This window comes from Culex quinquefasciatus, chromosome 2, assembly GCF_015732765.1.
Source record: "Culex quinquefasciatus strain JHB chromosome 2, VPISU_Cqui_1.0_pri_paternal, whole genome shotgun sequence".
Classification (NCBI taxonomy): domain Eukaryota; kingdom Metazoa; phylum Arthropoda; class Insecta; order Diptera; family Culicidae; genus Culex; species Culex quinquefasciatus.
In genome coordinates this window covers 146,450,765-146,465,970 of record NC_051862.1, presented here as the reverse complement: position 1 = coordinate 146,465,970, position 15,206 = coordinate 146,450,765, and positions in this window count along the sequence as shown.

Here is a 15,206-nt window from a genome sequence, read left to right as displayed (position 1 = left end):
TAGCCTCAGGGCCGTTACTTCCGGGACTCTACAGAAGACCCAAAAGATCATAACACATCGGTAGACTAGTCCCTGAACCGTCCTGAGACTATCCGGATATGATCTAAGATCAAAATCCAGTGACCTCTGCCTTATTTCGGTGGTAGACCCATTGACCGTAATCCCGGGACTCTACAGAAGACCCAGAACATCACCACACATCGGTAGACTAGTCCCTGAACCTTCCTGAGGCTATCCGGATATGATCTGAGGTCAAAATCCACCGATCTCTGCCTTGTTACGGCGGTAGACCCATTGACCGTAGCTCCCGGGACTTTACAGAATACCCAGCACATTACCAGAAGTCGGTAGACTAGTCTCTGAACCACCCTGAGGTTATCTGGATATGATCTAAGATCAAAATCCATTGACCTCTGCCTTATTTCGGTGGTAGACCCATTGACCGTAACTCCTGGGACTCTACAGAAGACCCAGAACATCACCACACATCGGTAGACTAGTCCCTTAATCTCCCTGAGGCTATCTGGATATGATCTTAGGTCAAAATCCACCGACCTTTGCCATGCTACGGCGGTCGACCCATTGACCGTAATTCCCGGGACTCTACAGAAAACCCAGAACATCATCCCACATCGGTAGACTAGTCCCTGAACCTTCCTGAGGCTATCCGAATATGATCTGAGGTCAAAATCCACCGACCTCTGCCTTGTTACGGCGGTAGACCCATTGACCGTAGCTCCCGGGACTTTACAGAAGACCCAGCACATTACCAGAAATCGGTAGACTAGTCCCTTAACCTCCCTGAAGCTATCCGGATATGAACTGAGGTCGAAAACCTCCGACCTCTATCTTGTTGCGGTGGTAGAGCCATCGGCCGTTACTCCTGGGACTCTACAGAAGACCCAAAAAAAATGACCACACATCGGTAGACTAGTCCCTGAACCACCCTGAGGCTATCCGAATATGATCTGAGGTCAAAAACTTCTGACCTGTATCTTGTTACGGTGGTAGACCCATCGGCCGTAACTCCCGGGACTCTACAGGAGACCCAGAACATTACCACATATCGGTAGACTAGTCCCTGAACCTCCCTGAGGCTATCCGGATATGATCTGAGGTCAAAAACCACCGACCACTGCCGTGTTACGTCAGTAGACCCATCGGACGTAGCTCCCGGGACTCTACAGAAGACCCAGAACATCACCACATATCGGTAGACTAGTCCCTGAACCTCCCTGAGGCTATCTGGATATAATCTAAGGTCAAAAACCATCGACCTCTCCTTTGTTACGGCGGTAGACCCGTCGGTCGTAACTCCCGGGGCTCTATAGAAGACCCAGAACATCTCCACATATCGGTAGACTAGTCCCTGAACCTCCCTGAGGCTATCTGGATATGATCTAAGGTCAAAAACCATCGACCTCTGCCTTGTTATGGCGGTAGACCCTTCAGGCGTAGCTCCCGGGACTCCACAGAAGACCCAGAACATTTCCAAATATCGGTAGACTAATCCCTGAACCACCCTGAGGCTATCTGGATATGATCTGAGGTCAAAAACCACCGACCTCTGCCGTGTTACGGTGGTAGACCCATCGGTCGTACCTTCAGGGACTCTACAGAAGACCCAGCACATCACCACATATCGGTAGACTAGTCCCTGAACCTCCCTGAGGTTATCCGGATATGACCTGTGGTCAAAAACCACAGTCAAATCGCCTACCTCATACTTGTACGGCGTTGAACACATAGGCCTTAACTTGACGAAGTTTCGGATGACCTAGAACATCGTAAACCATGTTAATTTGGTGTAGTTGTATAGCTGACTTCATAACGATTCCAAAACACTATAAATTTGTATAGTTTAGTTGATTTTTTATAAAAATATAGCCCATGTCTCCCATATAGCCAAAATCCCATAAGCCCTGTACCTCGCATATGCGTGCTTCGCATAAGAAACCCCCATATGAGGTGCATATGCGAGGTTTAACTGTAATTTGAAGTCCCAAAATCCAAAGTTAAATTAATGCCTTTCTGTAACTGTTTTTTTAATCTTTAAACAATGTATTCAACTTTACAATCTATTTTTTAAGTCCCTCTACTCAACTGCCGTTTTACGGCGATATGATGTACAGTATGTAAAAAAAGTATTTACACCCCTTGGGCACTATGCACATTTTGTGATGAAACATGTAAAAAATTTAAAGTTTGACAGGAACCTAGTACTACGTTTTGTTCAGAAACTCATGCCAAACATTTTGCTACAAAAAGCTCATGAAAAGATGATTTCTATAAAAAGTTATATAACAAATACTATTACGAAAATAAAAAAGGTGCAAAAAAAGTTTGTACACCTTTCGAAAAATTAACATAAATAATGTTATTTGTTGACAAATCACCATAAATCCAGTCGCCCAACTCCAAATAGGCATCCTTGACTGATTTAAAAAATAATTTGGATTGAATATAAAGTTTACTAACTACTTAGTATAAAAGATTATATAACTCTGGAAATTCTATATAAAACTTATTTAAACTTAATTTTGCAAACTTTTAATTTAACTAAATGTCAATATATTACCATAGAATTGCTAATTAAACATTTTGGAGTGGGTATAACACTGTTTTGGGGGTATTTGTATCGATAGAATAGATTTTTCGTTGGAATTTCGTACCAACCCGGAATTGCGTCGTAGGAAAATCCGCCGGCATCCGAACCGGTTCACGATTCACAAGTCAACCAATGTGAAATCGGAAAGGGAATAAAATTTACGATCTTTTGATACCCATACATCCAGGTTTTCTATAAAACCCACGTTTTTAAATACCCAAGCAAAAACTTTGTTATGGTTTCGTTTGAGCAACCTGCCAAAAATGTATGGAATTTCGTAATTTTTGTTCTCGTGGATCAAACTTACTTTTTGCCCAGGTATTAAAAAACGTAGGTTTTAAAGAAAACCTAGATGTATGGGTATCAAAAGATCGGAAATTGTATGCCCTTTCCGATTTCACATAGGTTGACTTGTGAATCGTGGACCGGTTCAGATGCCGGCGGATTTTCCTACGACGTAATTCCGGGTTGGTACGAAATTCCAACGAAACATCTATTCTATCGATACAAATACCCCCGAAACAGTGTTATACCCACTCCAAAATGTTTAATTAGCAATTCTATGGTAATATATTGACATTTAGTTAAATTAAAAGTTTGCAAAATTAAGTTTAAATAAGTTTTATATAGAATTTCCAGAGTTATATAATCTTTTATACTAAGCAGTTAGTAAACTTTATATTCAATCCAAACTATTTTTTTAATCAGTCAAGGATGCCTATTTGGAGTTGGGAGACTGGATTTATGGTGATTTGTCAACAAATAACATTATTTATGTTAATTTTTCGAAAGGTGTACAAACTTTTGCACCTTTTTATTTTCGTAATAGTATTTGTTATATAACTTTTATAGAAATCATCTTTTCATGAGCTTTTGTAGCAAAATGTTTGGCATGAGTTTCTGAACAAAACGTAGTACTAGGTTCCTGTCAAACTTTAATTTTTTTACATGTTTCATCACAAAATGTGCATAGTGCCCAAGGGGTGTAAATACTTTTTTTACATACTGTATACGCCATTTTGGTCATTTTCAATTTTATTGTACAGTCTGATAAATAATCTTAAAAGCAACCTCCTGACGAAAGAATTTTTCAAAAAACTGCTCTGGGGCCCATTTTATTAAGCAAACAAACAATGATGTATACGCCAATTTTACTCATCATGATGTATGTATACATTGAGAATTGATAGAAGTCAAATTCAATACTGTTTGAATGTTGATTTGAGGTTTTGGGACCAAATCAAGATTGGGCAATATTTTATTACATTATTTCGATTTAATTCTTAAGGGGACATTCATTAGGCATCATCCATAAAGAACGTCACGTTCTGAGGGAAGAGGGGGGTTTTGAGAAAGCGTGACGTTGCGTGTTAAAAGCATAGGGAAATCGTGACAAAGGGGGGTGGAGTAAATTTTGGCTGATTTTAATGTGACGTACTTAATGGATGACACCTTATCCACATCCACGTAGACATTTTTTTGAAAATTCTAGGCCCACCCACCTCCCTTGCTGACAATTGTTCATGCAAAAAATGTGTTTATGGAGCGTAGACAATCGCTAAGGGAGCGTTGTTTTATTACGTAACGCAAAAATCGGATTTTAGACCCCCTAGTAAGAAAATTTCCAAACAAATTTTAAAAAATTGTATGGAGCGTCACACGGCCTCCGACCCCTCCCCCAACTGCGTTACGTAATAAGAGAACGCTCCTAATACCTCCCCCTTAAAGTGTCCACGTGGACAATGCATTACGGGATCCACTCAGCTATCAAAATAGCTGGCACAAAAAATAAAGCCAGCTTTGATCGAGCAATGTATACATACATCATTGGGCAGGAAAAGTAGTGATTTTTTATTGCTATTTTTACGGCCAAATGATGTTTGTGGTTTAAAATCGTAGATAATAAGAAAAAACAAGAAATTTTGTACGGGCCACATTTTTAATGTACCGTAAAACGGGGTGACTTTGATAGCCGGGGTGACTTTGATAGGTCGCAATTTTTCAGCAAAATGAAGAGTACAATTAAAATACTTACGGAAAGGTTTAGAATCATACTGACTATGGTAAGAAAGTATTCAAAGTACCTCAAGAAGAAAACGAAGTTGACTTTATAGCTGTCGGCCACCATTGCTAGTACCAACCACTAGTGTCTTCCTTTTAACTACAAGGACTTCGCCGCCCTGGGCTCCTAAGTGTTTGAGTATGGCACGGGGCGACGGCGCCGGTTACCCATATTTACACTTAGAATTTTGAGAGCGCCCGCCGCGGGATTCGAACCAGCAACCTCTGGATTGAGAATCCAGTGCGTGGTCCGATTGATCCACACGGGCGGGACAGAAGAAGAACTGTTCTAAAAATTTTGAAAAGTTTAAAAAGTTAGTTAACTATAGTTAGGAAAATATTGATGAAAGTCATCATTTTTAACTTCTCAAAGTGTCATGATTTTCTCAATGAACATGATTTTGAATCGGAAAACGGAATGCATTTTCGGATTTCTTGGACAATTTTCCACTAGGAGAAGGTTAAGTAAGTTTAAAAATAATAAATAATATGTGTTTTTGAAACACAATTTAAAAAAAATCTCCATATTTATAAGCAATTTCAGTTGTACAAATTTCATGTAAAATTTGAAAACTTGTGATTCTTGCTTCTGATTTAGTATAAAATGCAATATAAATCGATAATTTTATAAACAAAACTAGTTTTTAATAAATATCAGGCAAAATTCCGACTTTTTAACAATTTTACCTAAAATTTATATGTATTTTGTTAAAAAGCTTATAAACTTAGTTAACTAAATATAAACATTGGTTTTTTTTTCTGAAAAACTATATCAGCTACTTTAGTGATGGTACATTTAACGTACAAATAAAGTTTGAACATCTTAAATATGATTTCAACCAGAAAAACTATGACTATCAAAGTCACCCCGGAATTAATACTAAGAATTTTTAAAGTAACTATTTTTCTAAACACTATTGAAAAAACTTTTTTTCCGAAATAGTGCATGGACTTTGTGTAGTCTACCCCAGTACATGTTTTAAAAATAATAATCTTGAGAAAAACCTTACCTGTTGGAAAATAATCCAAAAACAAATTAAAATCCTATCAAAGTCACCCCGGTTTACGGTACTTTTTAATAGTTTCTACAGAGCAGACCTCAAATTAGTCATTTTAAATTGAAAAAATGAACAAAAACAGAAAATCGTGTCTACAGCAAAATCACCTCAATGGCGTATACATCATATCGCCGTAAAACGGCAGTCAAGTTGAGAGGGTTGGGGGAAGGGCAAAAAATTTAAAAAGTAAAAATATGGAAATTACACGGCCAATTTATTGAAAAAAGTGTTTTAAAATGCATTATCCACCTGTCCAGTTGTGTTGCAATCATAAGTTTCCAAAATGTCCAAGCACTGACTGAATATGATAATCGATGCAGAAAAATGCATTTTAGATTGTTTTTAGTTGATTAGTCTTCTGAGCAGTTCTCAACGGAATCAGTCTTTTTTCTTTAATTTAAATTTTTGTATTTTTTAATCCGACTGAAACTTTTTTGGTGCCTTCGGTATGCCCAAAGAAGCCATTTTGCATCATTAGTTTGTCCATACGATTTTCCATACAAATTTGGCACCTGGTCATACAAACATGATGTATGAAAATTCAAAAATCTGTATCTTTTGAAGGAATTTTTTGATCGATTTGGTGTCTTCGGCAAAGTTGTAGGTATGGATATGGACTACACTGAAAAAAATGATACACGGTAAAAAAATTTGGTGATTTTTAATTTCACTTTTTGTCACTAAAACTTGATTTGCAAAAAAAACACTATTTTTATTTTTTTTATTTTGTGATATGTTTTAGAAGACATCAAATGCCAACTTTTCAGAAATTTCCAGAATAGGCAAAAATTCTTTGACCGAGTTATGATTTTTTGAATCAATACATTTTTTTCAAAAAATCGAAATATTGTCTGCAAAAATTTTTCAATTTCATTTTTCGATGTAAAATCAAATTTGCAATCAAAAAGTTCTTTAGTTATAGCCATTTTATGTAACTTTTTTTCACAAAAGTCGCAGTTATTGATTTTTAAAAAATAGTGCCCATGTTTGCCCACATATGAAAAAAATATTTTTGGAAAGCTGAAAAAATTCTATATATTTTGCTTTTTCGGACTTTGTTGAAACGACCCTTAGTTGCTGAGATATTGCCATGCAAAGGTTTTCAAACAAGAAAATCGATGTTTTCTAAGTCTCACCAACAACTCTAAGGTAGTTTTACCATTTTCTAATGTCGTTATCTCAGCAACTAATTGTCCGATTTTCAATGTTAAAATATGAAACATTCGTAAAAATCTTTTCTTTTTGAATAAAATATTTTCAAAAAAAATAAATCAAGACTAACATTTTAAAAGGACCAAACATTCAATATTACGCCCTTTTGGTAGGTTAGTCTTGATTTAAAATTCTTCAAAATATTTTTTTTTAAAAGATCGGACAATTTCACGAATGTTTCATATTTTAACATTGTAAATCGGACCATTAGTTGCTGAGATATCGACATTAAAAAATGGTGGGTTATTTGGGTGAAACTCAGAAAACATCAATTTTCTTGTTTTTAAAACTTTGCTTGGCAATATCTCAGCAACTAAGGGTCGTTTCAGCAAAGTCCGAAAATCAAAATATAGAGAATTTTCTCAGCTTTTCAAAAACAGTTTTTTTTCAAAAGTGGGCGAACATGGGCACTATTTTTAAAAAATCGATAATTGCGACTATTTTGAAAAAAGTTACATAAAAATGGCTATAACTTGAAAACGGTGCACTTTATCAAAATATTACTAGTGAACTTTTTGATTGCAAATTTGATTTTACATCGAAAAATGAAATTGACAAATTTTTGCGACCTGTATTTCGATTTTTTGACAAAAATTGTTTTGATTCAAAAAATCATAACTCGGTCAAAGATTTTTTGCCCATTCTGGAAATTTCTGAAAAGGCATTTTAAAACATATCACAAAATAAAAAAAAATTAAAAATAGTGTTTTTTTGCAAATCAAGTTTTAGTGACAAAAAGTGAAATTAAAAATCACCAATTTCTTTTTATCCCGTGTATCTTTTTTTCAGTGTAGTCCTTATCCATACGTACAACTTTGCCGAAGACACAAAATCGATCAAAAAACTCCTTCAAAAGATACAGATTTTTGAATTTTTATACAACATTTTTGTATGGACAGCTGCCAAATTTGTATGGAAAATTGTATGGACAAACTAATGATGCAAAATGGCTTCTTTGGGCATACCGAAGGCACCAATAAAGTTTCAGCCGGATGAAAAATTACCAAAAAAATCGAATGACCGAAATCCCAGAGAATTGCTTTTCTAATTTTATTGACATTTTGAAGTTTTTTGAAAAAAAAAAAATGTTTTGCTCCCTTATTTTCAGAGCAATTTTGAAGAAGGATGGGGGCGACATAAGCTTTGAAAATTCATGAAATTTGATTAATCAAATTTATGATTTTATCTCTAGTTTATAAAAGTTGAGGAGAGTAAAGAGAGTTGATCGCTTGACCGTATTTAGTCAACGTTAAAATTAAAAAAAAAAACAATGTTGTGCAAAAAAAGTAAAATGCAAGTCAATGAATGAAAAAGAATAAAATAAATCTTTTATAAAAAATCTCTTATTTAATTAAATTGCCAATTTTACCTTTTTTCCCCTGATTGTGGTACTTTTTTTAAAGAATCTTGAATAATTTTAAAACATTTTCTTTCCAAGAATAGTTGTCTTGTTTGCTCATTGCTAGCTGCTTCCTTGTTTATTAATTCCGATAAACCTACTCCACAAGACACACATTTTTAAATAAACATTAGAAAACTCCCATAAATATCTGAAACCCCTCGTTTGTTCAATCCCCACTTTTACACGACATCTGCCACGGCACACATGTACTGTCAAAACATGAAAACTTCATCTCAAAAAATGATGGCCGGGAACGAGTGGCACCTTTCAGCCAAACTCCCACCAACCCACCAAGAAAAAGAAGAAGAAGGAGGACTCTCCGCTGATGATGTCCTGTCCTTCTGTTGTGTCACTGCTGGCAACGGTGTAACATAAGTGTATCTTCATGTTTTCTCATGCTCGAACGGTATCATCATTATGTAAAAAGAAAAATTTAAATTTCACAGCCACTGGATTCGTCCTGGGTGTCTGTGGGTGGGTGTGTGTACGCTCCAAAGCTTTCCCGAACGTCAAAGGACGAAACAACAACAAGAGCAGCAGCAAGGAGTGAAATGAAAAACGCCTTCGGGAAAATGTGCGTCCCAAAAATGTTGATGCGCCTTTTCTTCGTCTTCTTTTGGCAAGTGAGGGTGGGTTTGTGTGTGGCGAGGATCCGCTGGCTTTTGCTTATAGTTTCACGTTAGGTACACAAATAAAGGTTATAAAATAAAATTTACACGAGAAAAAACACACACTCAGCTTTTAAGGGGTGGAGGAAGGGCGAAAAGAAAAGTGTGGTGAAATTTACAGATACGCCAGAAAAAAAGAACACACATTTTCACGGTGTGGTTGGGAAATAGCCAAGTTTGAAATAATCACCATGGATCAACAATTGTATGTAACTTAGAAACTAAATATTGTCACAGAAAGCGATAATGAACGATTAATATTTTAATATAAGGGTCATTCCAGGTTAACTGAGTACACTTTTGGACTCGACTTTTACCGATTTGAATTTTCAAACTATTTTGTGTAAAATCGCTGTTTCTCGACAATAGTTAATTTTAGTTTGAGGTTTATATTGATTATTATGTAAAATTGTCCGGGGAACACGATGATAAAAATATATATATATATATGGAATTGGTCAAAAGTGATTTTTTTAACATAAAACGTTAAAATATAATATTAGGGGGCATTAAAGGGTTAAAATCTATTGCAAATAGTTGCAAAGTTATGATTAAAAGAAAAAAAAGTTTTAAGAAAAATCATCAAGGAAGAGGGATGGTCCAATCAGCTCCAAACTTGGGATTTCTGATAACTATAGATAGATGAATGTTCCTCCAAGTTTGGTCCAAATCAGTGAATGTCGAGTCCAAAAGTGTACTCAGTTGACCTGGAATGGCCCATAAATTGTTTACAATGAATTGTACAAAACATTTTGTTATAAATTATTATTTCAAGAATTTTTTTGTTCCCTGATTTTTTGAGGGTATTTTGAAGGGGGTGACCTACATTTTAAATTACCTTAAATTGGATTTTTTCAAAATAATTTTTAATATTATTTAGAACATCTCAAATCTACCATTTTATAAACACAACGTGGGATCTTAGCCCCACGGCAGGCGCTTCTGCGATAAGGTGAAGAAACCTTCAAAGTTGAAGGAAACCTAGCATTGTCAAACATCCACTCCACAACACACACACGCACACACAATTTGACCGAATGGGAGGCCCAAGAAGCGGTTTGGATCTAGCACTGGAAAACCACCCCGGCAACGGATGAGCCACGTGGGCCACGTAAGGTGGTGGTGCCGAGGAGTCGATTTGAAAGGCGTACCACCCATCGAATTGGGCAAGAGGGGGTGGCAGGGAAGGAGGGTTTAAATATGTAGATTTCTTTTGTATACAAACGAGAGAAGATGTCTATCGTAAAAGGAAAATTATGAGTAGTTTGGGGGATAGCAGAGAAAATCCTCACGTGGTGACAAATTTTGAGCTTAGCAGGGTGAAGGCATATGGTCGACCCGGGGCAAAGTGAATGGTATAAACACGCACATACCCATCCACACACACACGTACACTTTCACTTGAATATGTTTATTCGCACCGACGACGACGAAGGAGCAGTTTCAGGGGCCAAGTTAGTTCTTTTGAGCCTTGATGCTCTGATGGGATGGGAGTGTGACAAAACAAAAATACCTCAAATGAATATTTAAACAGTCTCTATCTTTTGCAAAACATCTGGTTCAAAGTACGAGAAACGACGCTCACTTGCACGTTTGTGCTGAAGACTTGGATGAGTGGCTCCTGGCCCCTGGTCTTTGGCTTGCTTCTTTTACGCATCATAGATTCATGAGCGTCGAGCGGGGAAAGCCATCACGCAGGGTAAAAGAAAGAATTGAGCCTGCTGCCACTGGTAACGTCTTACGGTCTTGAAAGTTAAAATCAAGTTTCAAATTAGGAAAATTTAAGCCTGTTTTTATCATTTTCTTCATATTTAAACAGCTTATTTTGCTTATCATTTGAGATAAACGAAAATACGGGAACAGCAAAGGCCTAAAACTACACGGAGAAAAAAGAGTTCCCAAAATCGTGAACAAGCGTTCATGAAAATGGGAACCACGAACAAACAGTTCAAATCAAAAGGTACGATTTTGAAAAACGTACCATGGCATTTGAACACTTTGTTCGTGGTTCCCATTTTCATGAACGCTTGTTCACGATTTTGGGAACTCTTTTTTCTCCGTGTAGTACCAATCTTATTAAAAGTATTTGATTCTGGTTGCGGCCAAGGAAAAAACAATAAGATTTAATAAAAAAAATATTTTCAAATTTACAGGCTGGCAGTTTTTTAAACAAATAGTATCACAAAAAATCAACCACCTATCTTCGTCATATGAACAGTTTGATTCTCTATTAAAGCGCCAAAAATAATATTTAGGCTATAAACTTACCAGCAACAGCACTGCCTCAAGTAAGCACGCAAATGTATGCCACTTACTGGCCAAAAAGATCAAATTTAATGCACTATTGATCATAAAATCTATTTTGCGAGCCCATTTCTCATCAATTTGGTGGCACACTCATTCACACGCAAGATGAGCGGTAAACTTCTTAACGAAAGTCGCCATCAATATCTTTTCACTTGCGCTAACGATTTCAAAGCGCTTAAGATATAAAATTGCTTCCAACTACCGGCAACATGTTCTTTTGCACATTAGTTAGTCACTCACTTGAAAAATAATCCCGAAACGTGTAAATAATTAGCAAGCGCCGTCAAAAAACAAACGCGCCAAGTCTTTTGACGTTTGAATTTTGACTACCCATTCCAATCGAAAGCTGAAGAAAACCGAGTGAGGAGCGCAGGCAAATAAAGAACAAAGGGTGGCCACTAACACCATCAGTAGCGCCTGTTGGAGTGAGACAGTGATGCCAGGAAATTTTCTTTATAAATGCTACTTTTCGTGAGTGTTCGTTTAAAATTTCGTCAATTTTGGCAGCAGTTAGCAGACCCAAAAGAGCGCCGGAAGAAAAAAATAACAAAGCTGAAAATAGGAAAATGGGCGTGGCTTAATGCACTCGACTGATTAGAATGCATTTGGGATATACTTTTGTAAATGCTTGTAAAAGAAATACAGTCGACTCTCTGGCTGTCGATCTTCTCGATATCAATAATTCTCCATCTATCGATGAATTCTTCAGTCCCTTCAATCTGCATACTTCAATTGTCTTCATTCCTCGATATTTTCCCTTGCTTGAAGAATCTCTTCCTCGACGGTCCCTTGGATTCTGTTTGCTTTAAAAATCTCTTCCGGTTGTCAATAATTTCACTTTCTCATGGTTTGCATAGACATTTTTCTTGACGAAACAAAGCTTTGAAGGGTGTTTGACATTAGTTTGTTTTTGTTTGATGGACGTTGCGTTGCGTTTATTTTCAATCGAGTCTTCATTTTGCATCGTTCTGTAAACTGATGATTCTCTTCCTCGACGGTCCCTTGGATATTGACAACCAGAGAGTCGACTGTAGCATAACTTTTAATAAAAGTGAAAATAACCAGAAATGTTCACTAAAAGTTGATCTACTCGTTGGTGTAGTTGGTTTTAGTAAATTTCAACGAACACTCCAGATTATCCAGCATTATTTAAACAAGACCGCTTATTAGGCTTAAAATGGGCATATTTCCCCTACAGAACATGTTTTAAACACTAATGAAATCCGAAAATAAAATGATAATATGAAAATATTTTTTTCCCCAAGTTCTACGTCTTTTCCGACCGGTGATCCAAAATTTAAAAATTGAAAAGATAAAATAGTGTCTATATTTGGTTTAAAATGCTTAGAGGAAAAATATTCTTTCTCAGCAGCATTCAAAAGTATTTCTGACTATTTGGGTCATTCAGCAGTTCACCCCTCTTCAATTTGCGTGAAACTTTGTCCTAAGGGGTAACTTGTGTCCCTGATCACGAATCCGAGGTCCGTTTTTGATATGTCGTAATGGAGGGGCGGTACGACCCCTTTCATTTTTGAACATGCCAAAAAAGAGCTGTTTTCAATAATGTGCAGCCTGAAATGGCGATGGTATAGACATTTGGTGTCAAAGGGACTTTTATGTAAAATTGGACACGATCTGATTCCGAAAAAAATATATTTTTCATTTGAAAAAAAAAACACTTAAAAAGTAAAAAAAAACTATACCATTTTCCGATACTAAACTGTTAAAAAATACAACATGTCATTTTAAGGGAAATTTTATGTACTTTTCGAATCTACATTAACCTGGAAGGGCAATTTTTCATTTAAAACAAAATTCATCATGCAGAAGGGTACACAATTTAACCTCAATCTTTTTCGTGTACGTACACGCAATACATGCGCACGTAGATAACTCTATTCAAAATGGTCAACCAAACAAAACGTGTAATTGTTTACATTGCGTGCTCTCGTTTTTGTTTATTCATGGTCAAACATTAAATCGTGTCAATGTACGAGATGATAGCACGACCTTGAGCACGACATGAGGAAAACAATAACGTGAAATTAAATTAGCAGTAACTTCAAAAGTTCAATAATTTAAAGACTTTTATGTAAAATTGATTCTCACTATCGATTTTTAAAAATTTTGACGTTTAGACCACTTTAAAAAAAACAGTTTTGGTAAATGATTTTTGTATATTTTAGGAGAGACATACCATCCTGCATTTTTCGTGAGTCTTTTTGTCACATTTTAGGCTATTATCACAAAAATTTTGAACGAAAAAAAATCGGGACATCACCTTAAAATTACACATTTAATCTTAAAAAATTAAAAATCACATAGAATTGGCGTGCATTTTTCTTTCAGTATTTTTTCAAAAAGCTTGTCTAATTTTCTTCAAATTTGTCTTTGACCACTTCTTGATACGATGCAACGGCTCCGAGATACAGCAATATTTAAATTACAAAATACAAAAATATTGAAAACTCTTACGCCCTTCTCAAATGTCATTATCGAGTGCAACTGGCTCCATATACACAAAAATAGGATTACATGTCTAAAAAGTTTCATTGAAATCGGAGAGGGTCGGGAACAAAAGTACCAGAAAAATTCCTGATTTGAGCTGGAATTGCTCTATATTTTTTCGTATTAGGCCGCAAATCATTCAAAACAATGTAAATGGGTGAATGCGGAAGGGTAAACAAACATTTTATCTTACCCTTTCCTAATATATACATCAACTGTTTCGGCACTGGCCCATTTACATTGTTAAGCTTGAAATACTGTCAAATACTTATACCAATTGAAAAACACGGGTTTTCGTTGTTAGCATAAAGTAGTGCTATCTGCTCTTTGCTCTAAGGTCAAACAAAACAACACGTTATCAGTTATTCAACGTTTCTGAAGTGTCCAACATCCTGCCCAAGACAACGGAACCACCGACACTCCGGTGGGAACGCAGATTGAAAATTCCTGCTCCTTCCTGTGACCTCCTTATAGCAAACGCAAATTCCATAAGCCCCCTCTGTGAACTCTCTCTCTCTCTCTCTCTCCACTTAAGTGGGGTCCAGAAGTCATCAGGCCAGCAACAACAATGCCAACAATCATAATCACTAATTTATTGTTCGAAAAAGGGAGCGCCTCTCTTGATAGGCCCAGTTTATGTCGCTACCGGATTGAACCCCGAAATGTATGCTAAAAGATCCATTTGGGTGAAATTTACGGCCCTCTGTTGGGAAAACGAGAGAAAAGGCGCAAGACACCGTCGTCGTCTTTTGGTGAGGACAACACCACGTGGAAAGTGTGAAAGTGCCCACCACCCACCCTCATGTCTCTCCCCCTCATGTCCTGGGAAGTTGAGGGAAAAAATATCATTTGCCTGCCTGCCGCTCATTGAACCTTCTTGAGAAAGTATCAAACAGAATTCATAATTAAATCTAAAATTGAAATTTTCCTTCCGACACCCCGCTTTTTGTGCACCAACTCTGGTTGTCTTCCAGGGGCCGGGGAATTTTGGGCACGAAAAGGACTCGCCGAATCTGGGTGGTGATAGTTGCAGAAAGGACGTTGGCGTGGCGGTGGTGGCCTTATTTAGTTTCACCCGGAATGACCCCACCCGCACCGACCGAGCTTATTAAGGGACCCTTTTTCACCGTACACAACCTTTGGCCGCTCGTTATACCCGGTGTGTACTTTATTAGTACTGCTCTGGTGCTCCCCGACATCGAAACCTACTTGCGTAACATTTTTCAATTATTGATAAATCTGGGATAAAGTTGAGCACGAAAATTTCAAATAAGCAGCAAATCTAAGCCATTGTTTCCGCACCCCATTTTCCCAAAGCGGCGGCGATGGCCCTCCTTCTCACCTGCGATGGAAAATACACTCAATTCCCCCCTCCGGTCCGT